General features: G+C 42.5%; 2 long non-coding RNA genes across 5 annotated transcripts in view; both read left to right on the top strand.

The window, feature by feature from the left end:
- Positions 1 to 25,797, top strand: part of LOC147656212 (uncharacterized) — a 103,749-nt gene that overhangs the window by 22,272 nt on the left and 55,680 nt on the right. The window lies entirely within an intron of this gene.
- LOC147656213 (uncharacterized) lies at positions 330 to 1,740 on the top strand. The gene is made up of 2 exons (XR_015294824.1): positions 330 to 637; positions 1,376 to 1,740. It is a non-coding gene; the product is annotated as an uncharacterized LOC147656213 (long non-coding RNA).

Genomic DNA, 25,797 nt, shown 5'->3' with positions numbered 1-25,797 from the left:
ATATCCCCCCTCCGTTCTCCTTCCTACTCGTGTATCTTACTCGAAAAAATGGCGACGCGCTGCAGAAAATGAAGCTCGAGTTTTTTTCTTCTCTCTCTCTTTTTCCTTTTTTTTTTTTTTGCTCTTTTTTTCCTCTCTCCCTCGAGCTCGAAAAGTTAAGAATTTCTTCCACGTACGCGAATCTACACTTTGTTTCGAGGAGACTGTTCCATCTTTTCCTCTACGTGTATGTATATACATATATATATATATATATGTTGGTCGTTCGGAAAGTAATTTCGTTTTTTCACACGAGCGTCGCTAGTCGAACACTTTGTCCAGCCAACTTCAGTCTATACTGTGTTCTGTTATCGTTGTATACATCGAGAGTTGGCATTTCAATTCGGCGCAAGATGCGAAATCAAGATATATTTTTGGCATATTTTATTACCGAAAGATAAGAAGAATGGTCCAGGCGAGGAAAAAGGCCAGTGGGAAAAAAATTGGATCATCTCGACAAGGGATCAAGTTTCCTCGCAATGATTAATTCATCTCCTTCTGGCAAACTTCGATAACGAAGTCAATAGAACGAGTTTCGAACGAGCAAACATCCTTCGACTTGTCTCCCTTCAATTTTCTTCGAGTGAAAAGAAGCCAGGTATTTATCACGTATTTATCACGGACAAAATCGAAGATGCCGAGAATCGAGAAAGGGATCCACGAAAATTCACTTCGTTCGTTCGTTCGTTCCTTCGAAGCGAAAACACCGGCGAGCATGCAAATTTCACCCTTCCATTCGGTCGGTCGGACATGATTAAACACAGAAATGCCGTTGTTTCAACCCTCTCCCCTTGTCCCTGGTACCTCTGGAGGCGCGCCGTATCCCTAGGATTCATCCCTCAGTTTAATCACCACCACCCTTGAAAACTCTCCGGTTCACGGTGGCATTCAATAACGTGGCCAGTTCCCACAACCCCTCTCTCTTTCTCTCTCTCTCCCCACAGTGGAAGAGCGGAGAATTTATCTCGTTACGTTTTGATTCTGTCGGCGGATTCAACGGCGGAGGCCGCGGGAACGCGACCCTCTAATTGCTATTCATCCCTGCCCATTGATAAACTCTTTGCCTCCTCGCCCTTCTTAATTGGAATCATTGCTGCGGGAAATTTCGGTGTCTAACGTCGTGGAAAGGATACATTTTCTTTATTAATTATAACCTCGTGGAAGGGTCGAGTCGGGCGCTTTTCGTGTAATATCAGTCGATAACGTTTACTAATTAATTGGCACGGATTTTAATTGGATTCTTAATTTTGCAATTACTCGTAAACTCTACTTAACCTATATTTCCTTCTTTTCTTTTCTTTCCTTCGTGTGTAACGAGTTCTTTTTTTCGTATTAGTTATAACTATTTCGACAAGTGTACGAGTCTCGAGCTAAGAAGAGTTGGTGGTTTCAAAAATTCAGGCGTGGAAACGAGAATGAAAATTGAACGAGGACGAATCGAGAGCCAAAGCGTCTCCCACGATGGTTTTCGAATGGAATGGATGAATAAAATTGGAAAAGTGGATAACCGCGCCAACTGACGGACGATTCGCGTACGAATTTATCGGAATCATTGTTACGGGAAATTTCGGTGTCGAACGTCGTGGAAAGAAATGCATTTTCTTTATTAATCATAATCTCATGGAACCGTCGAATCGTGCTTTTCGAGTAATATCAATCGATCCAGTTCGCGTTTACTAATAAATTGGCAGGTTTCAATTAGATTCTTAATTTTTCAACCATCACTCGTAAACTCTACTTAACCTATATTCTGTTCTTTTATTTCCTTCCCGTGCAACGAGTCCTTTTTTGTATGTTAGTTACAACTTAGTTTTTTGACAAGTGTACGAGAGTTTCGAGTTGAGAAGAATTGGTGGTTTCAAAAATTCAGGCGTGGAAACGAGAACGTTGAAAATTGAACGAAGACGAATCGTGAGCCAAAGCATTTCCAACGACGGTTTTCTGACGTTCGAGTAAAAAGTGGGTAACCGCGCCAACTGACGGAGGATCCGCGTACGAAACGGCAAAAATCCATTTTCGAATAGAATTGTACAACAAATTGTGATGAGAAACGGACACCGCATAATAATCGTGCGCGATCTGGTCGTTGATAAAAATTTGAAAAAGTCATCTTTGACTTCATACCATCGAAAAATCGATCGAAAAACGAGCCGCGTTAATCGCGTTAGACCTATTCTTTCGCGACATACCACTCTACAAAAATTAGCCCACCGATCGATCATCAATTCGTTCCTCCATTTACGTTTGCTCTTTCAAGAAACAAAATATTCGCGGCGCTCGAACAATTTCTTCCTGTCGTCGAAACCACCAAGTTTCATAAAAATGTAATCTCGTTGGGAAAACACGGTTCGAAACATACATTGTTTATCCAACGAGTCGACGATCCGTGAAAAAGAAACGATCGAAATAATTTTACGATCGCGAAGAAACGCTCGCGCGTAACACTTTCATCCACGGACGGGAAAAAGCAGGGATCGCGACAAAGCGGGCGAAGGGGAGGGCTGCCTCTAAATCTTTGCAGAAGAGGCAGAGAGAGGAAGCGACAGATTGTTTCGTTGCATAGGAAACGTACAACCGCATTTATACCGCTAAATGGGATCTCGTCTTTCTCTCTATGCCTCTGTATCTCTTTAACCGTTATGTTATGGCCAACGCTCTCTCTCTCTCTCCTCTCCCTCCCTCCCCGCCTCTTCCCCTCTATCTCCCTCTTATATAGCATCGCGTTTACGTTTACGAGCACCACCGCTGACGTTTACGAGCCACCGGCTGACGTACGAGCCACTTGCTGCTCTCTTCGCTCCAACCTCCATTCCTCGCCTCCGTCGTTTACGTAACGTTATTTCCAACGTTATCTCCCCCTCCCCTCCCCTCTCCAAATTTCCTTTCGCTCGACCGCTTCTCCGTTCGCTCTCGAATTCGAAACATTTCGGAATCGAACAAGTTGGAAGCGTAAAGAATAGGATGTTGACGCGTTTAATCGGTTGAAGTAGGGAGGAAGGGAGGGATTAGCGAGAAGATGGGAAGGAAAAGAAATATATATATTTTCCCTTCTGGGTGGGGGAATTCGGCGGCGGAAAATCGGTTTTGCATTTCGTCCACGTAACCAACGTCCATTTCGGGAGGCGGGGCGCGGCGTTTGAGCGATTTATGGGTTCGGGAACCGCATTGTATCTGTACGCGCGGCGTACGCCCTCCCTCCCCGCGCAGCGACGCACCTGACGTGACGTGACGTGACGTGACGCAACTGACAAGTCGGAAACCCGTGGCCTGGCTGATCTTGCGCGCGCTTGCCTAACCTAACCTCCTCCTCCTCCTTCTCTTGCGAAACAACACCCATCGTCTCCTTTATCCCTTATTCCTTTCCTTTCTCTCCTTTTTTATAAGGAGGGCAAAATTTATCGCCCGCGAGCTTTTGTTCCAAGGGATGAGGGGGTGAAAAGAAAAGGAGGAAAGTTGTTCAAAATTGTGTACATACTATGGCCAGCTATGGAGAGGAGAAGAAGAAGAGGGAGGAGGGCGATAAGTACCCAGGATCAAGGACTTGGGCTTGGCTGCCGGCCATATTTCTGGAACGTGGTTTTCTTCCCTCCCTTTGCGGTTCGGATCCGCACGGTATCGCGAATTGATATTCGCATCTCTCTTTCGCGGAGATAACGCTTCTCTCTCTCTATGGTATGGCGATCGTTGGTACGTCCAGTGATTCTTTCGAGCCACCCGATGCGTTTTTCCGATTAATACTTACTTAAGTTTCTTAAGTAAATTCGTTTCTTCGATCGATTAAATTTTAATTGGAGAGATGATATCGGAAGAGACTATTAGCGACAGTATCTTACTTACTTTCTTGTAAATTCGTTTTTTAAATCGGCAAAACAAGGATCCTTGATTTTGAATAATCCACGAATTGAGAGGCACTGGTACGCGTTATTTGTATTAAAAAAAAAAAAAAAAAAAAAATGGATTCCTCCATAGCGCGGATTCTTCTTCTAATCCAAAGCCGTCTCTTTCGCCTCTTGATTTCAGAATAATCAAGACCTTCATGATCATAAATCCATCCGGCGGATGGAAAAAGAGGAGGGATGCGAGAAACAACAAAGATCGGGATCGAACGTGTATCTCGCCGGCCATTCTTCTTGTCCCTCGAGTGGAGAATTCCAGCATCGGCGAGTAATTGCCGCGGTCATTAGCGGCGGGCGTTCTTGAATTAATAATGACGTCACTACAACGCCTAGACACTTCTGTTTGGCTTTAATAAGGAGACGACAGGTCGCGTCCCTCCCTCCCTCCCTCTCCCTGATTAACTATCTTCCGACGCTAATTATATCCCCCGAGTTGTTAGCCACCCTACGTCGTCGTCGTCGTCACGTCGTCCTACGACCAAGACGTCGTCGTCAAGAGTCGCGTTTCATCGCGCCAGGCGACGAAAACGAGTATCTCAATTTTCCACGAATTTTCCTTTGATATCAAAATCGAATTCTAATATTTTATTCCTATTCCAAGCGAGAGAGAAACCTTATTAACAGGAGCCGTGGATTTTTCAAAAGAGTTTATCAATTTTCCCAAACTTTTTTTACTTCGATATTTTTGGATTTCATCGAAGAAGGACGCTTTTATCCCCTCTTCTTTTCCGCTCTCTTTTCGAGAAACGAGGAGGGCGACGACGCGGCAACCGGACTTCCGGGGAGGCCTGCCTGCTCCCCTTCCTCTCCATTGTCCCTTCCTCCTCCTTTTTCCGGCAAGCGAGGAGTTTCTCAAGAGGACACAGTTCCCCTCCCCTCCCTCCTTTTCGAGACGGCCGCTTCTTCCCCGGCGTTCTCTCATGATTCATCGCCGCCACGATGGATTATATCCCATAGTTGACCATAGCTTCCACAGATGACGATGCCCGATTTATGGCGCGAGATTAATGGCCCCGTTTCAGATTTAAAAAGGCGCTGGAAAATTGCACGAATCCGCGAAACAAATCCACCCGTCTTCCCTCCCTTAAGGGGAGCAATTGGTGAAAAATTTAATAATAAATCGATCCCTTAAAGAAAACTTTCTAACTCGTTCGATCGAGAAAGCGAGGTAAAGAAGTCATCGAGGGAGGCGAGGATCAAAGGACGTACACGCGCTGCCTCGTAAACTGGTCCTCGACCCGCCATGGCCGCCATCCCCCCTCCTCTCCTGTTGCTCTGTTTTTCGAGCCCAGCCTCGGGCAGCTTCGGGGCCCAAACGGCCGAGTTTCGAAAGTGCAACGTATTACGCGCCGCGAAACGCAATTTCGCTCGCTTTGGCGTGCAATTTGGCGGGCCACGCTTTCTCTCCAACAGAGGGGGAGGGAGAAGCTAATAATTGCTCGAATGGTTGGCAGGAGAGGGTTTGTTTCTCCTCCGTATTTTTTCCTTTTTTCAAGTATTAATTTCGAGAGAGCTTCGATCGAGTCTTTAACCGTAAATCGAATTCACGAGTTGCGGGAATTGAGCCGTTGCTGTGTTCTCGATCCTGGAAAAAAATTCGTATCGTTGTTATTTGAGAAATGGGGGGGTTTTATTTCTAACAAAAAATCAATTCGAGTAAAAAAAAAAAAAAAAAATACGTATTTAAATATATACGGGAATAAGTAGATTATTTCGTAATCTCCAATTCCATCGAAGATGGCGCCCCAATCGAGCCTCGATCCCGCGAAAATTATTGCCATTCGCACGGCTGATCGATCGAGCAGCCAGCCACCACGGTTAATCGTAATCCATCACGTAGCAGTTATGCTACCCGATTCCGGATAAACGCACACGGCCATTTCCCTTACACCATCTTTCTTTCTCCATCATCGTTAACAGCAAGGATGTTCGACAACGTTCGAGCGTATTAAGTTATTCGAAATACGTTGGAGGAGGCCGCTTCTTGTTAACGATGGCGGACATCTGCCGGAGAATTTTCGAAACAGGCGACGGATGCTAAAGGAAGAAATTTTTCGTCAGGAATGAAAATGAAAAATAAGGGGGATAGGACAGGGAATTCCTTTTTTTTTTTTTTTTTTTTTTTCGTGGGAACGATCGTCGAGATAGACGATGTGTCGAAATTCTTTTTCCCTCGTTCGTTGCCTTTCCAGATCCAATCCAATTTTTGTTTCAAAGATTTAAAGATCAAGCTCTGCTCGCTCGTACAAAAAAATATATGGAATGATTCATTTAAATCGAATCATTTTCATCGAACGAATCGGCGAATTTAAACTTTCGAGTCTCTTCTGTGCTTCGAAGAAACGCGGCTCAATTTCGAAACACGCCAAGAGAGTAAAATCGGCAACATTGTTACAAATCGCGCTTTTAATAATCGTAATAATCTCCGTTCCCTTTCGAAACGAAATCACGAAACGATCGAAAACGAAAAAACACACAACAACACGGAACGACCCCTTTCGCGCTTAGTTTCGGATGCAAATTGCACGGTTGGGCCACATTGTTGCCTCCAAGTATCGATGCGAAGAAAAAATCGACAGGCAAACCTGTGTGTCTCGTTGCGTGCGCAATCTTTCTTCTCGTTTTGCTCCCTTTCTTCGATCGTATTGCCGGAAATTGCCGGTTAGGGGAGACGGTTTTCGTACTTTCCTCTTTTTCTCTCTCTCTGTCTCTCTCTTCCCCCTCCTCTCCTCGCGATGATCGCGCCGCCATATCTCTCCATCCGTGCATTTTCGTGCTGATTAATTCTTCTTCTTCTTCTTCTTCTTCTTCTGAGAGAGAGAGAGAGAGAGAGAGAGAAAGGATGTCGAGAAATATCGAATGACAAAAAAGAAGGAAAAAGAAAGGCATCGCGTCAAATTAATCTCCTCCTAAAATTGGGGATCGATCCGAGAACTATTGGCGCCAATCTTTCCAACCGACACCAACGCCCACCCAATATTGCTGCACGCCCGAACTCGAGACGAGATCTTATTATATATTTATTTAAACTGGCGGAATTTTGCTTCGAAAAAATTTCGGATCGAGATCGAAATCGGGACGATTTTCGCGTCGCTCGCCCTCGATTTCCCTCACTTTTTACCAACACGCCCGGCGAAGGAGGCTGCCATTAATCAATGTATATACATACATTGTCGGCGTGGTGGACGTCCCACGTCCGACACGGAGGATGATTATCTGAAATAAAATATCGTGCGACAAATCACTTCCTTGCCAAGAGTCGTTTAACTGGTTATATAAAATTACAGCCGGGTATTGTACACGCCAGAGGAAGCGTGGAAGAGAAGTCGCCACGGTTGAAAAGTGTACCGTGAAACGCGGATGGTTAAATAATTCTCTATCCGTTGAGCACCGTTCATTTTTCTCTCTCCCACCTCTTGTTTGTTCGCGTTTAATAACGCGAGCGTCGTATCTCGAAGAAAGTTAAAGATCCAACGCGTGGATACGTTTTATCTTTTTGCTTCTTGCGCGCAAAAATGAACGAAATTGAAGGATTAAAGGGAACGGAATGAACGAGCATGCGAGCGTATCGAGGATCATTGGTTAATCGTCCACCAGTGGCGCTAGCGTCGCATCGTCCATCCTCCGTGGTATTTAGCTAAAGATAAAGCACGAGGCAAAGGTGCAAGTTCAAGGATGAAATATAGATATGGGGGTTGGCGTGCAAAATTGGATTAATTTATATCAATGTAACCAAAGTTTTCAGAATTATATTCTTAGACTTTCGTATCGCTTTCGTTCGACGAAAATTTATCGAATAAATCCGGTTGAATTTCTATCGAAAAGGAAAACGATCGATATAAAAAGAGAAATCTTTTTTTCTCTCTCTCTATTCCACAACCATTTGAGAAATCCGATCCCGTGCATTATTGCGCGCGTTGAACGTTCGTTGACGCCTCGTTGGAACCCTCGGCCTTCCAATAACCAACGATCCTTTGCAAAAATCCTTTGTCAAACAATCGCGAAATTCCGCGGCCGACACCGCCGTTATAAATCACGCTGGAAACGCGTGCCCCGTTTCTCATACGGGGCGAAATAAATTCTTTTCTTCATTTTCATGCAAACGAACATCGCCACCGCCTCGCCATATTCTCGATCCCCGACTACGCGCCTACGAAAAAAATTCTTAACACAATTTCAACATATCGCAATTGTAAACTTTGGATCGTTTATTGAATCGAAAGAATCTTATCGAAAGAATCATTCGATCGATCATTAAATCGACTGAATTATTCGCAAGAATAATACTTATCTTTCGAGAAATTATTGCGAAGGAAAGCCAAGATAGGCATAATTTTTTAATTATTCCTCGTCGCCGTTGGCGGGAAGAAGGAAGGATAAAATCAACGATTTATCGCGTCTCCAAGAGGTTCAAAAGTGTATCTCGATTCGAAGCGCACGCATTTACCCGTGATGCGTGTGTACCTGGCAATATTAGAGGTATAACCCGTTACACACACGCACACACGTTTGTCCAAATAGGCGTATCACGAGTTGCCCACTGTATTTATTATTGTTATTATTATTATTTCGTTTCGTTTCCCTTCGTTCTCCCCCTCCCCCCCGACCCCTCCTCCTTTTTTTCTTCGTTCGCCACGGCGGCGAAGCGGCGAGAAAGAGAGAGACAGAGAAAGAGCGAGAGAGCGAGGAGACCGCCGTCAGACGCAGGGACGCCATTCGTCGTGTGGCAACGCGCATGTGAAAATACGACGGGAATATTTCACTTTTCGCGGCGCTCGCGCGCCCCGACGACAGCGTCGCGGTGCCACGTCACGAGGCATTCATTTCGAAATACGTATATATACACTGCTGCTACGTCCAGGCTCCCGGGAGTAGCCTTAATAAATGTAGAAGCATTTATAAAGGCGGCGAGATGCGAATATCCCCCCTCCCCCCTCCCTCTCCCTCTCCTTCTTCCTTCGTTGTTCTCCCTCTTGTCGAGCGAGCCTTCCCTCTTTCTCGCTTCGTTTCGTTTCTCGATTTTTACACGCGAAACGGACGATTCTCTCTCTTTTCAAGGAAAATACGATTCTGATCGATTTTAATTATAATCCTTTTTTTTTTTTTCAAGCCGCCGAGGAACGTACGATTCGATTTTATTATTATACAAAATATAATATTCCCTTCGATTCTACGTTTCGTCGACGATGAGGAAAAGAAGAAAAAAGAGGAAGGAAGTCGATGAGGAAAATTCTAAAATTTCCTTGAAAGCTTGAAATCCTCTCCATCGACTTCCTCCTTCCATTCTCTTCCCGAGACACGCGAATAATTATTTGTTTATCGAAGTGGATAGGATAGATCTGTGTATCGTCGATCTTTGTCAAATTTTTTCAAACTTGCTTCGAACTATTCTCGTCGAAATTATCACTTCGTGCTCCTGCACTTCCCAATTATTCTAATAACGATTAAAAATTTCTCTTTTCTATTTTTACTTCCTCCTCCTCCTCCTCCTCGCGGCCAAACTTTCAACGTTCCACGAATCGTCCTCCCCTGATGACGACGCACAGCGACATGGACGAATTCGTAACCGACTGAAACAAATGTAAAGGCATTTCTAACTGCGAGGAGAGGCGAGAGAGGGAGAGAAGGCATCCCGACGGACGTGCTTTTGATCGAACTTCCGGCAAACTTGAACGTTTGGCGACCGGGTCCGCGGTGAAAAATGGTCGCCCCCATCCCGTCTCACGAATTGAATCTCATCTCCTCCCCGTAATAGGCCAACCGTTAATTGAATATTCTTCCGCGGAGAATTCCTCCTTTTCGAATTTTTATTATTCAACGCTCGTACTCAACTATCGAGATGTTGAAAAATTCACGCCTTCTTTTTTTTTTTTTTCTTTATTCTTTCCATTCGCAAATGATGAAAATTTCTGATTATTTTAATTCAAATTACATATCGACAATTTCGCTTGTTTCGCGGGGAAACATGTGCGGAATAGTTTTATCCGAATCGTTTGAAAATTTCAATTTGAGCGAACGAATCGAAAAACAAACGACGAAAACATCGTTTGGCTACAGAAGGTCGACCGGATGCTATCTCTCGGCCCATATAATCCCTCCTACTTTCGTCTCTCCTTTCTCCCTTCAACTGGACGTCCCGTCCATCTAGATACGAGTAAGAAGAACAAGAGAATGGATATGTACATGTATTACACGTACAAGAAGTGTACTTCCTTTCTTCTAAAAGAATATCGAAAACCAAATAATTCGAATCTTCGAAAAGAATGTAACGAGGGAAAAGCGAAAGGATCTCCACCGTATCTCTCGAATTTTGTAATCCATCTTATTCCTGAATTTCGTTCGGAGAATTTTTGAAAAGATCGATCGAATAAGAACAAAAATACGTACTTTTACCTTTTCTTCTCGTCTCGGGAAACGATTCTCCTCCCGAAAGCAGCTGCCGTGCGTTCGAAGGATTCTGGCACGATTTCCGGCCGAGGCGAGCCGAGTTGAAAAATAAAGCGAGAACGCGCTCGGCCGTTGCCCACGCGATTAATTTTCGCCCAGTTAAAATGGCGGGGAGAGGGAGGAGAGAGGGAGGGGAGAGCCCGAAGATCGAAATTGCGTCAAAAATACGCGGGAGAGGGGCACACGGCGTGCAATCCTACCCATCCACCCACCCACGCACTCGTTGTTATTCGGTAGCACGGTTTTCACGATACGAGCGAGGCACACGCGCCCGTACACGAAACACGGCACAGGTCGACTGCTCGTGAGCGACGTATTAATAGAAGCGCGGCTCGTTCGAGTGTGTCTGTTTGTTGTTGTCCCGAGCGATATTCCAACGAGCCGTGACCGTTGAAACGCGGCGGATTCTTCGAAACCGATATAAACACGCCGGAGAGGCGAAGCAGAAATTCTTGTATATCGGGGACGACGAGGTTTGGCCATCGCTTGCCCGCCATGTTCCGACGGCCGTCGCAGCCATGTTTGCCCCGCCGTCTCGCCTTTTTTCGTCCATTCCCGAGTCTTCGATTCGATCGGAAAAACAGTTTTTATCAGGTTTTTTTTGCGGAATTGGAAGAATTCCTTTTTTTTTTTTTGAGAGAGGGGGAGAGGAATCGAGGATGATTGATTTTTCGGAATTTGGAACGAGAGAATTTTGTGTAGAGAGTTTTTCGTTCGTCGAGTTTATAATAGGAATTTTTGAGTTTTTTTTTTAAGGATTTCATTTGTGGGAGAGGGGAATAAATTGTTTGCTCGAGAGGAAAAGTTTTCGGAATGGATTTTCGTTTGGAACGAGAGAATTTTGGGATTTTTCGTACAGATCGAGGGAATTTTAGAGTTATTCAACGATTGTTTTATCGCGGTGTTGAGAAGAGAATCAGTTCTTTCTTTTTCAGAGAAAGAGTTTTGGAAGAATTTTGAATCTTCGTCAAACCTGTTGTTTGAAAGATTCGTATTATATTGGTACGCTTGTTCCATTTTTTTCGTCGTGGATACGGATTAAGTATTTTTAAGGGATAAAATTTTTGATCCCTCGAGAGCGCGGGATATATTTTTGGAATAAAAAAAAAAAAGTACGAGAAAAATGAGTTCCATCTTTCCGGAATATTTTGGAATATCTCGTTTCGGGAAGAATTATTTTTTCCAGAGTAGAGGAGACAAATTTTTTTGTCAGAGAGTACGGTTTCACGGAAGAGAAGAGTGCAACACATTATATCTTTAGAGAAAAATGAGCTTCGCGTGAATATTTGGGAAATTTTGTTACGAGGAATTATTTTTTCTACTTTTCCTTCCCTATCTATATTACTTTTATTCCTTTCGAAATGCATATTCCCTCTCTCTTTTAAAGAGAAATAGGAAAGAAACGGAATCCGTCAAAATTATTATTATTACTATTTCATTATTAATTATATACGTTTAACCGCTTTTATATTCTCGACTCGCGCAAATACAGATCTCAAATGGTATTCGTTGTATCCTCCCTCGCATAGATTCCGATACGAATTCAATATGCGATATCATAAATAATTCCCTTTCACGTTTTATAATACGCGTCCAGGTTTTGGTTCGTTCGTAGGTGGATTAATTTTTGGTGTAAATTTATTATCCCTCATTAACCTCTCTCTCTCTCTCTCTCTCTCGGTTTTGAATCCTTTCTCTCGAATTTTACACGAGAACGATTTTAACCAAAATTGGCCTCCTCCTATCGTTCCTGATTATTTCTTTTCCCATCTTTTTCCCTTTTTCGAAATTCTCACGAATTCTCAATGCTCGCTCGTTCTACTCTCGTTCTAAAATTGCAACGAAAAGTATCGATAAAGTTCGCGATGATGATTAATTCCGCGCGCGTACAAAAAAAGAAAAAGGTTGTTCGAAAAATTACGAGTGATGGCAATTAGCTTCCTTTTTTTTTTTTTTTGTTTTGCGAAATTTATGGTGACAAAGACTCGAGAAACTCGAAATAGTGAAATATATGACGAGTGATCGAAACGAGTGGAACCGTTTCCGAAAAGATAACACTCGAGCCGGCCCTGTTGCGCCATATTCCGACGGCCGACGCATTCGGGCTGCCATGTTTCGAGCTGCCATGCCTCGCCTCTTTTGCGGACGAATCGAACGATCTTTTCGAGGAGAAAAAAAAGCAACGTTATTTCGTTCGTTTGAATCGATCGTTACAATTTTTAATCATCGAATCGATTTTAATGTTAATTCTTCCTGACAAAAAAATTCATATCTTCGAAGGGAAAGAATTAAAAATCAAAGTAAAAAACGTTTTCTCCATTTTCTTCGAATTGTTCGAACAATCTTCCAAGAGACACGAGGAGAGGAACCTCTTCTTCCTTCCTCGCGAGAGAGAGAAAAAAAGGAAAGGGCGCAGATTTATGAATATTACTTTTCGAAAACTATAATAAACTCCTGGTGTTCTTTCTTTCCGTCGCTGGGGAGGGGGAGGAGGGAGGAGGAGGAGGAGGAGGAGGAGGAGGCAAATTACAGGATGGCGTGACCGGGATGGAGCGCGGGGTGGTAACGATGAAACAAAAGGCGACTCTCGATCGATCGAGGAATTTATCGATATTGCGTGGCGCGCGTAACCGGGTTAACGATAACGATTATCGCCTAAATACAAACTTATTCCCCTCCTCCCTCTCTCTCTCAGAATCCATGATAATTTGAACCCTTTGCACTCATGTCTCGCCATCCTACGTTTTATCTTATTGTACTTCACGTATTCACATCGATGTTGCATTCTAAGGAATCTCGTTGCAATCTTTTCCTTTAGTTTCTGTGTTAAATGTGCGCGCGTGCGTTATAAGAAATAAGAATATATAAATAAATAAAAGATTTTTCCTCTTTCGTTCCGGCTGATCGATTTTTAATTAATCTTGATTGAATGTATCGTGTTATACATATTATACAGAAATACAAATACTCCCAGAAAAATGTTTCTTCTCTTTTTCCTGATTTTATTAATTAATCGGTCATTTCCCCAGATCATTTATTTACAAACATTATATGGATTTTGATCGGAGGGAATCGAGATAAAATTTATTTTTCAACAATTCCCAGAAGAACGTTTTCATTTCGATCGAAATATGAAAAAAACACAGAAGATTTTTTTCGATCGATTCCCCTAGATCATTTATTTACAAATATTTTTTTATCTCGTACTCTTCTCTTTATCTCTTCTCGAATAATTCCCGGAAAAATGTTTTCATTCCGAAATGTGAAACGAATATTCAACGACTACTTTTACCGATCGAGTCGACAAGAGCGAAGAAACACGTGATTACATCCGAGCGCGAAGGGTTGATCCAAGGAAAGTGGATCGAGATCATTACGAGATCGAAAGGGATTTCGACCACCTCCCCCCCCCCCCGATTTCCGTTCTCAACGGGGAACAAGGAAGGATCGAAAGAAAGAGGGGGGAGGAGGAGGAGGAGGGTGGTGCGCGCGATATTTACGAAAGCGGCCGCGAGTACCCACGTGTGCGCCGTAAATCATTCGCCGTGACTCCTCTAATTATAAGTATGACTATCGCCGCTATCGCATCGTCGCCCGCTCGTAGAGAACCTCGTAGCCCGAAGCGAGGTGAACTTCCTCGCCCGCGATAAAACGATCCTCGAGTTGTCGGGATCGCGAGAGAGAGAGGGAAGAAGTAAAAAGGGCCGACAGACGAATTCCATGTTGCAAGGAATCGGTACCCCGTTTACCGAGAACGAGCTCGAAACGAGACCGCCTTTTAATTGCCTTTTCTTTCTTTTTTTTTTTTTTTTTTTCTTTTTTTTTTCTACTTCTCGGCCCCCTTCTCTGGATCGTCGTTCGTACGACGGAGAGGAGAGGTTTTTTTTTTTCTTTTTTTTATCTCTGGTCGGTCGTGGTCGGTTATTGGGTCGGGTTGGGCCGTCGACGGAGGAAGAGATCCTGTCCTGTGCTCGATGGATTCAGCAGGAATTTCCTGAATATTGAAATTACGCGAACAATTATATAATGGCAATACTCGATGATTAATTCTTTCGTTTAATCTGCGGACCTATTTTGGTTGTTGATGGAATCTTCAGAATATTGAAAATATATAAACAATTGTGATATTCGACGATTAAGTTGAACATTTTTAATTTTATGTTCAGAGATAGAAATCGTGACTCGTATCAATGAAGGAGGAGAATATTGAAAATATATAAACAATTGTGACATTCGACGATTATTATCTGTCGTTTAATTTGTTTAATTGATACGAGAATCGTGCACGAAGAAAAGTAGAAATTTCTAGCAACGATTCCACCGAAAGAGGTCTCTGGCCACAAATTAAACGACAGATAATTAATCATCGATTATTACAATTGTTTATATATTTTCAATATTCTCGAAATTCCATCACGATTTCTATCAACAACCCCACGAAAAAAGGCGACGAGGAATTTTCAGAAATATTGAGAATATATAAACAATTGTGATATTCGACAGATTATTATCTGTCGTTTAATTCGTGTTCAGAAATATTCAGATGCCCTCTTTTCATGGATTTTTCTTTATCCACGATCCTCGTATCGATGGACGAGGAATTTTCAGAACATTGAAAATATATAAACAATTGCGATATTCGACAGATTATTATCTGTCGTTTAATTCGTGTTCAGAAAATCGTGGCGACGTTTCATTTTTCTTCATCCACGGTTCTCGTATCAACGGAGGAAGAATTTCCGGAATATTATGAAGAAATGTCGTCAATTTTTAATATACAGCTTGTAATTGTTGAATCTCTTGATCTAAATAATTGTAAGCTTGAAACGTTTTATATTTTCAAAACATGATCGATAACACAATTCGTGCCAATTCGATTACGATTCGTTCCTTAAAATTTCTTCAACCTTGATGAAACTAAGAAACGAACCAAACAATTATACGACGTTCAAGCAAACCACGATTTGTCGATTAATTCATCCGTCCAACACGGATGCCTCGATCGATAATCCTCACGATTCTCACCATTTTCTTTATCGATTCACAAGCGTATAACGAAGAATTTCCAAAATTCAAAACATCAAGATACACACACACACACATCTGAATATTATATAAACAATTATACTCCATAAAAATCCTCACGAAAAATTCCCAAAATTCAGAACACCAAGAATACTCATCGATAAAAATCTTCACGAGCGTATAACGAAAAATTCCCAAAATTCAGAACGCCAAGAATACTCATCGATAAAAATCTTCACGAGCGTATAACGAAAAATTCCCCAAATTCAGAACGCCAAGAATACTCATCGATAAAAATCTTCACGAGCGTATAACGAAAAATTCCCCAAATTCAGAACGCCAAGAATACTCATCGATAAAAATCTTCACGAGCGTATAACGAAAAATTTCCAAAATTCAGAACATCAAGATACACACACACACACATCTGAATATATAAACAATTATACTCCATAAAAATCTTCACGATTTTCACGAGCGTATAACGAAAAATTCCCCAAAATTCAGAACGCCAAGAATACTCATCGATAAAAATCTTCACGAGCGTATAACGAAAAATTTCCAAAATTCAGAACATCAAACTCGATTCTCGATGTAAACGATGTGACGAGCGTATAAAACGAGGAATTTCCAAAATTCGAAACGCCTAAATGTTATACGAACAATCGTATATAATTATATGCAAGCACGACGATTAATCTTGGAGTGAAAGCGGGCAGACTTCAAAATGGCGGCTCGACGAAGGGGGTTCCCCGATTAGAATTCGGCCGATATCGATAATGGGTCGCGATATCCGCGAGGGGTGTGGTGGTTACGCACGCATGATGTACGAGAAGTAATATTTTCGGGGGCGCGATATATCTGCCGGGAGCGGACAGCGGCCCCGCGATGGGGCCGTCGATATCGGTTATCGAAAATATTTTTAAATTCGCCAACGATAACGCGCCGTCACTTTTGCTTGCGCGCGACACAACCCTTCTCCATCCAATTCGACGTTTCGTTTCACATTTCTTCGCCCACTTCTTCAAGAAATGTTTTTTCCGCGAATCATTGTTGGTCCTCAATAATTGATGTTGAGATCTATCTTCGAGTTCTTGGAGGAATTGGGTGATAAAGGGTTCAAGAATCGTGAGCTCTCGTTATTGTCGAATTAAAAATTGTATTTTAAAAAATCGACGAGCTTCTATTCAGGAAAATGTTGAAAGTAATCGATAAGGATTCGTCGAAACGAATGACGACGATCTTTTGTTATCGATAACCGATCAAATTTGTGATATATATAAAAAGTCGGTGAGATAATAAGGTTTCAATAACGATTAAAAAGTGTATTTTAAAAATTGATTATATTTAAAATCAAATGATTAAGGGATTCCTTCAAACTCCAAGATCCACGCTTTTTCGACGATAATTGATCGAATTTACGCTAATGAAATAGAAAAATTCGAAAAGTCGGAGATCATCGACAACGGTATTTTAAAAATTACGAAGATAAAAATTCACGACAGCCGTGAATTGAAATCCAAAGATCAACGAAGATGAATTCCTCCAAACCCTTTGCACTCGTATTTATATATAACAAAAGTCCCTAGAATGTATCGCGTAATTACATCAGTAAATATATGTACAATAATAAAACGTAAGATGGCGACATATTCTAAAAACTAACGAAAGCTACAAATTCCTGTTACAGCCTTTTTATCGAAATCCAAAGATCAACGAAGATGAATTCCTCCAAACAATTAACCCTTTGCACTCGTATACATATTTGAAAAAGTTGCCAAGATCGAGCAACAAAAGTCCCTAGAATGTAATTGTACATAGAGAATATAATTACATCAGTAAATATATGTACAATAATAAAACGTAATATGGCGACATACGAATGCAGAGTTAAGAGCCATATTTTAAAAATTAACGAAAGCTATGAATTCCTAACTATTAGAGTCTTATTATCCAAGATGAATTTCTCCAAACTCGAGGATGATCAGCTATTCAACAATTAACCCTTTGCACTCGTATTTATATTTAAAAAAATTACCAATCGAGTAACAAAAGTTCCTAGAATATAATAGAACGTAGCATGGCGCCCCTATGGCGACTATACGACGTACGAGTGCAAAGAATTAAGAGCCATATTTTTTAAAACTGCTACAAATTCCTATTTACAGCCTTTTTATCGAAATCCAAAGATCAACGAAGATGAATTCCACCAAACAATTAACCCTTTGCACTCGTATATATATTTGAAAAAGTTGCCAAGATCGAGCAACAAAAGTCCCTAGAATGTAATTGTACATAGAGAATATAATTACATCAATAAATATATGTATAATAATAAAATGTATATAAATAATAATAATATAATATAATAATGTAAATAAATAATAATAAAATTGAGATGTAAGATGGCGCCTAATATGGCGACATACGAATGCAGAGTTAAGAGTCGTATTTTAAAAATTAACGAAATTACCAATCGAGTAACAAAAGTTCCTAGAATATAATAGAATAATACTAGAGCGTAGCCTCGTATATGGCTATACGACTATACGACGGTACGAGTGCAAAGAATTAAGAATCATATTTTAAAAACTACAAATTCCTATTTACAGCCTTTTTATCGAAATCCAAAGATCAACGAAGATGAATTCCTCCAAACAATTAACCCTTTGCACTCGTATATATATTTAAAAAAGTTGCCAAGATCGAGCAACAAAAGTCCCTAGAATGTAATGGAATAATAACAGAACGTAGCATGGCGCCTATACGAATGCAAAGAATTAAGAATCATATTTTAACAAAACTAGCGAACGAAAGCTAGCGAGTTCCTGTTATCGAGATCCAAAAATCAACGAATCAAACGATCCTTTTCAACAATATCGATCGATCGATCGAACCGCTCACGCAACAGCCGTCGAAATATTCCGGAATAAGAATCGAACGAACCCTCCTTTCGACGAGTAACACCGGGCGAAAAAAATTAATTTCGATCGATATTCCCTCCCCTGACGATCGATAAACCCGTGAAACAGAACGAGCCCGTTAAAATGGATACGCGTCGGTGATCGAACGTCGGTTTATCGCTCCATCTCATTCCTTTACCTCCATGCGTGGCCCCTCCTCCTCCTCCTCCTCCTCGCTCGTCGTCGTCGTCGCAAAGGGAAAGGAACGTGGCGCAGAACTTGATAAATCAACGTGCGCCCACTCGGCCGATTGATTCCTCGTAGAGAACGGAATCCTTCGAATATATCTCGACGTACGAATTTTTACCAACAAATATTTTTTTCCAACACCAAGTTTCAAGGCGCGAAGGGGAAAAAAAAGAATGTAGATTTTGGAATGGATTTAAGAGAAAAGGGGAGCCGCGACCGCGGGGGCGTCCGGCCGACGAGAAATTTTGCGCGCAACTGAACCGGATATTTCCTCGAGGATACGAGGCCCGCCCCGAGGCCTTGAATCTCGCAATTTGCTTACTCTTGAAACGAATATTGCGAGGGAGCGTGGTGAAGCCTTTTGCGGGCCGAACGGATCCCCTGCAAGGGACCTCGTCCCTTTCCCCCACCCACCAGGACAGGTGAATCTAATCCTTCGATATCCTCCTTCCAAACATTCTCTCCTTCTCTCCTTTCACGACGACGAGATCGACAATTTTCAACAATTCCGTATTAATCTTTCCCCAAAGATTCATTTGTCGTCCACTTTTTCCACGAGAGGAGAATAATAATTCCTCCCGTGTTTCTCGATCCGAATACGCACGCTTCCCCTCCCCTCCCCCCCCCCGCCCTCTCCTCTACCCGTCACATGTTCTTCCAGGCGGGTATCGCTCGGCCTGCGACCTTGGCCGAGGCGGTTTCAAAAGCGTGGCAATAAATCAAATCGAAGATTTTCGACGCGAGCAGGAATCCTCGGTCGCGCTTTCCATTTACTCCTCACTGGATTCTGGACTGGGCTCCAGGTAGCGGCTCGCCTTTTGCATAACTCCAACCCCTTGTCCACGGTGGAGGAGAACCCTTCTCAACTTCGAAGGGGTGCAGAGGCTACCCTCGTCGTCGTCGTTGTTGTTGTCCCTTCTTGGCTTGGCAGAAGAAAGAGGGAGGGAGGGAGGGAGGGGGGGGAGAGAGAAGACACGGGAAGGTAAACATCAACGCCAGGGGTCCGGCGGCCCCCCGTCGTCGCGCCCTTTTGCTTCGTGAAACCCGATCGTGCTCGGATTCGCTCCGCTTCAGTTACGGCGAATCGATGCCGAACGGTTCGTTGGGCAGACCGAAGAGGAATTTCAACCGGGAATCTCGACAAATTCGATCGATCGAAGATCGAGAATGCTCGAGAAACGGGCATTTTTTTTTTTTTTTTGATCTCTTGAAATTCCATATCGATCGGAATAATTGTAATTAAAAGATATATATATATATATATGGATCTGTTTATTATCAAAAGGATCGTGTTATATTAAATTTCGCCGATTTCGCACGAATAATTATATAGGCGTCGTTATGCATGCACCGAGTGCATAATAAGCGACATAACAAGCGCGAAATTACAGGCGCGCGATCGTTCTAACGACTTCCTTCCTTCCCCCCCCCCCCCGATTTTCCGCGATCTCACACGTCCCTGGAAACGAACGAGTTCTCAACGTTTTTTTTTTTTTTTTTTTTTTTTCATAATTCGATCTTCATCCTTCGCGTCTGAAAACTTCGTCGTCGGGATGTCCTTGAATAAAATTCTCCTCGAAAAGGCAGAATAGCGAAAAACAGAATTTCGAGTAACATCGAGAAAAGAAGTGGAGAACGACGATGAGCTTTTAATTCGCGAAGACGCGCGAAAATACGCGCTAGCCGATGCATAATTCCCGCTGAATATGTACATTTTTATCAAGGGAGACCGTTTGGCGACGCTCTGACGGCGAGGGGACCGCGATTAACGACGCCATTTTGATCCAGGATACAAATTGTTATTTTATTATTATTATTATATTATTATTAGATTATTAATTACATTTGTGGATTGAACTATCGTTACGAGTCGTCACGTTATTTAGCCCACGCATATACGAGATATCGAGCGACATTAATATATTAATACAATGTGAATTTTTGGACCGGCATGAGTTTCTCCAACGAATTATTATTTCTCGATCGTCTTTATTACGAAGCGGAGGGTTTAATTCGACGACAGGTGGCTAATCTAATTTTTTTGAATGATGAGCGCGGCGGCACGATGCTCGAACACCGTCCAAATTCATCACGCGGACGCGAATCGTAAACAGGCGATAAGGCGAGTAAAAAACAATTTGTACGAGTTAGCTAGGGGTGATGAATGAAGGTGAAATCGTTGGAGAGAAGGTGGGGGGAAGGTGGGAGGTTTGGCAGGACGGACGCGCCTCTAATAATGATAAATGAATAAGTAGCCAGATCGGCCTTCCAACAAAGGGCTCATTGATTCGATTTGATTGATGATTCCGCACAGTCTTTGTAACCACAACTGTGGTACGCCTCCCTTGTTGTTGTGAAAACGCAACGCGTTATTCCGACGACCGCCTTCATTATCGGGTTCGCGATAATGCATGGAAACAAGCGTGACGAAACGTGGTCGATAATTTGTTGAGAGAAAAAAAGAAAGAAAGAAAGAAAGAAAACACGTTGAAAGTGTGAAAAAATATTTTAGAATCCAACGATATAATCCTCGTAATTTGCGAAGAAAATTTGCGAGGAAAAACTCGTGGATGATAAATTGGAAAGAAAGAAAGAAAGAAAGAAAAGTAGAATGGAGATTTAAAATGTTCGAAAATACTGTCCGAAACACGGTTCACAGTTAGAGAGAAATAGAAAGAGAGAGAGAGAGAGAGAGAGAGAGAGAGAGAGAGAGAGAGAGAGAGAGAGAGAGAGAGTGTGTATTTTCCATTACCAAAAGGAATGCCAAACTTCCAATTCCATTTCCAAATTGCACGATTCCCCCAATCCCCCTTTCGAAACGAAAATCCATCGACGAATAATAAATTCCATGGAAAGGAACCACCTGTACCGCGAAACTGATCCAACTTTCATTCCATAAATTCCGATTCTGTGTTGCTATACGCTTCGAAGTTGAATAGACAAACAATTCTTCGTAAAAAAAAAAAAAGAAAATCATCACTCGATCATCCATTCGTAACCGATTCTTCCTTATCGGATATCTCATAAAACTAGTCGCGAATAGCGTCGTCACGTACTATCTCTATCGTTATTCGCAACGTATCGAATTTCACGATCACTTTCGTCCTTTTTTAAAAAACATTGAATCGTTAGGATTCGAGGCCCGTTGTTTTCACACTGATCGCGTCGCCGCCATCTTGATACGTTCGCTTCACCTGTCACGTGACCAGCGAGCATTCCGGCTAATCGTCGAAGAGAAACGACCCGAGGCGCCGGTTAAAAGCGGCCGGTTAATTAATTCGTTTCTGTTCGGAATCGATTTTCGACTCGGTCGGTAATTAGCGTCAATTTTCGCGACGAGTAAACGTAATAACGTTTATTTTCTCTCGTATTTTTCTCGCACCGCGGCGAACAACAAACGGCGAAAACTGTAAATTGGCGGATCGGCGGGGGAGGGGAGCTGTGTAAATTAATTCGAACTAACGGGATCGGACGGTTTTAAGCGTTTAAAACGATTCGATTGCAACTGAATATAGGTGTCGCCGTCGAGAGGATATTTTTGCTCGATCTTGTTTGCCCGACGGATTATACTCCCGGTTCCGTCCGTTCGTACGTGGCGGGAAGAGAGGGAAGGGGAGGGAAGGGGAGGAGGGTGTGGGCGAATTGTATTGTTTTTATCAAGTAAACAATTGCGCTTGTCACGCGTGTTTGAAGCGTTGGGAGAGGAGCGGGGGGATGAAGGGGGCAGTGTTTGGTCGGAGTGTGGACGTAGAATTTTACGCACCGATAACGAATGTCGGCCATAAATAAATTTTTGGCCTGCACCCGGGCCGTCGATGCCCCGGTATTAACAGGTTATGGTCGACGCTCGATTATTCTGCGGCTCTGATGGAATTAGGATTATGAATCAACCATCGTGATTATTTCGTCGCGTTTTATGTTTGCTCGAGATTACCGCACATGCGGCCGGCATGAATTAATTTTCGGTTAAATTCCCCTTGTTTTTTTTTTCTTTTTTCTTTTTCTTTTTTTCTTTTCTTTTTTTAATACAACACCAAGATGAAAATATATACAAAACGTATCGTGTAAACGATTTTCGCCCGAAACACGAAATTCGATACGACGATTCTATCGAAGACGATCAAACGACGATGGACAATAAATTTTACGTCGATGAATTTTTTACAATATCGAGTTTACAAATTTTCCGAATTAACGACGAGATATGAAAAGACTGTGTCAAGGATATCGGAGGGAGGGAAAGAAAAAAATTAGGAGGGAAAAATTGGACGTCTCGAGGTTCTGGAACGACAGAGAATGGGAGAGTTTTCGTGGCGGGGTGATTGGTGGCAGCCGTTAGTTTAATCATCGCGCATTAGGCGAACTACACCCTTAGCCGGAGGCCTCGCCCACTTTCACCCTCGGATTCCGCGTTGCTCGCTCGTTCCGTTTCGTTCGGCCGCCGCGCTGTCAGCTTTGCTCCATCCGCATTTGTTTTATTCGGTGCTCGCGGCCTCGTTTGTCACAGGCTACTCTTCGAGCGCGTTTCCGGTTACGACCAATCGCCAACCATTGCAACGGTCGAGCGTGCCCTCATTTTCAGAAAAATTTCTCTTCCTTATTATTATTTTCGAAAAATTAAGCGACTGGAAAAGGCATAATACAAATTTACTTACAATCTTCGAATAAACGAAACAATTATTAATTCAACGTATTCCTTTTTCTCGCTTCTTATTTTTCAACCGAAAAATTTCCTCGACGACGAGAAGAATTTTCCTCAACTTTCCGCGCCAAGAAATATTTCATCCCTTTTGTTTTCAGCGTGTATATATCGCCTTCTCTCTCTCTCTCTCTCTCTCTCTCTCTCTCTCTCTCTCTCTCCGTGTGTATATGGAAGTTGAAGCAGGATTTCCACTGAGATCCCGGTCGCAGTTTTTTGCGCGGGAACGACGGTTAAGTGTGTCATCGCGAGGAATCTTCGCCGCGTTTTCGAATTTACGAGGTGGCCTCCCCCGAAAAAGAAATCGAAGAAAGGGAAAGAAGGTCGGTTGGCAAGAACAATGATGAATGTGACGAAGTTCGGGATCGAGGGTGGAAAAGTTTCTCTCTGTTATTTTTCCGTTCGTTTTTCCACCCTGTAATTACCACCCTTGATCCCAATAACTACCCTCTCCTCGCTATTTTCACCGAATTTCGCGAAGAGGGTGCTTCTTTTTTTTTTTTTTTTTTTTTTTTTTTAAATAAATAGCAACGATGATGATAAGAATGATAAATTTTCGAGATCAAATCTCGAATCTGCCACGCCACGATCCACCATCTGGACGGAAGAGAAACACCCCAAACCCTTGTTTTATTTCCAACGAATCGTGGAATTCATGGACAGGGAGGAGGAATCTGGTTGGTGATTCGCGATAATTCTTGTAACGATTAATCCCACGTGTCCTTGAATTCGCGACCCTCGATATCTTTCTCTCGCGTGCGAACCCTTGTCCGTTTCGTCGGCCATTTGTAAGTGGTCCAGGCATCCCGTTTGAATTATTATATCCTCTCCCCCGGCGAGATCGTCCCGGGTCATACGATCTTCATTAGTCGCTGACAGCACCTGGAAAATTGATCCTCGATGAGGGGAGGGCGGATAAAAAAAGGAGAAGAAAGAGAGAGAGAGAGAGAGAGAAAGGGGAGGAGAGAAGGAGGAGCATGATATTTTATCGATCTATTTTTCATCTATATTTTTTAAATAAAAATTCTATGCGCAGCGATTTGTTTAAAATATTTTTTTTTTCAAAGATACACCGGCCTCCCTTTTATTTCTTCTTTCCAATTTTTTAAAAATTCGTTTTTATTATTACTTTCTCCCTCCCTCCCTCGAAACATCATTTCCCCCCTGCGTAAGGACGAGACCGACGACGAAACACCACCGAACTATCATTCTTCCTCGTGCAACGACGAAAGAGCTTTTCGAGCGGAAAAAAAGAAGAAGAAGAAGAAGAAGAGGAGGAGAATAGAAAGAAAAAAAAAAGAAACGGAAAGGGAGAGGAGGAGAGATTTCGAGAAGAAAAATACGGGGGGAGCACGGTGAAAGAGGAAAAGAATATTTCCAGGAGGGTTGTTCCTCCCTCCTCCAACCCTCCCTCCGTGTCGAAGCTCGCGAAGTGGCGCGTCCAACGGTGAAAAGGGGAGGGGAGGGGAGGGGAGGGGAGGGGAGGGTCGGAGAGAAAGACGAGGCGGAATGGTCCCAGCGCGCAACAAAAGCGTGATAAATCGAGTACATTAATTCGCATTTTACCTTTGTTTGCGTTATGGAATACAATATTAAATGGAATGGGCGCACAATAGATAATGTTGGGCGCCATCATTTACGCGGGCGGGAGCGAGACAGCGCGAGTTTCGCCTTCGCCCTCCGTTTCATCACTTTTTAATCGCAACAGAGCTATCCCTCTCGTTTCCTTTTCGATTATTTTCAAAGATCGTCGTTGTGTCAGAGTATTTGTTTACACTCGAGTTTGCGCAATGATAAAATTTTCGATAACGATAAATTCGTGGAAATAATAGCGGTTAGAAGATGTTGCGCCACGTTATGGAAACAATAAAACTCGGCGGCGCGCGAATAATAAACACAGGCTCTGTTATTCGTGTCGAAATTCGATCCATTTCACGCACTCGCGTTCCCACAGACACGTATCTCTCTCTCTCTCTCTTCTCCTCGTTGTAATGATATATAATAAATTATATATATATATATATAAGTATATTTATAATTGTATATAAAAATGTATAATCGTAACAAATAGAATTAAAATTTGTTTAACGAATAAATTAATTATTCCGAGGTAAATTAAGAGAGATTTTTTTCGAGATCTTAATTTCGAGACAGCGAAAAAATGGAAAAATAAAATAGAATCTCGTTATTTGTTTCCATGCCCCCGGTAATGGATTTCAATTTGAAACGATCAACAGCAGTCGATCGTCGCCCTTCCTTTCATCACGATTGCTCCACGACCCCTCCACGTCCTTAATAAAATTCCATATTATACATTTTCGAAGACTAGAAACGAATACTTCAACTACTTCAGGAGGACAGGCTAGTTTAAAAGGGAAAAAAAATCGTTCTCCGTCCAAGAATTCGAATTTGAGAGAGAGAGAGAGAGAGAGAGAGAGAGAGAGAGAGAGAGAGAGAGAGAGAGAGAGAGAGAGAGAGTTAGCCGAGTGTTTAATCGAAGCGCGAAGAAGAGGATTTCCGCTCGATGGCTGGCGGCGAA

Source organism: Apis florea, unplaced genomic scaffold (genome assembly GCF_048593485.1).
Source record: "Apis florea isolate Af1SG1 unplaced genomic scaffold, ASM4859348v1 contig_37_pilon, whole genome shotgun sequence".
Classification (NCBI taxonomy): Eukaryota; Metazoa; Arthropoda; class Insecta; order Hymenoptera; family Apidae; genus Apis; species Apis florea.
This window is presented reverse-complemented; position numbering and strand designations above follow the sequence as displayed.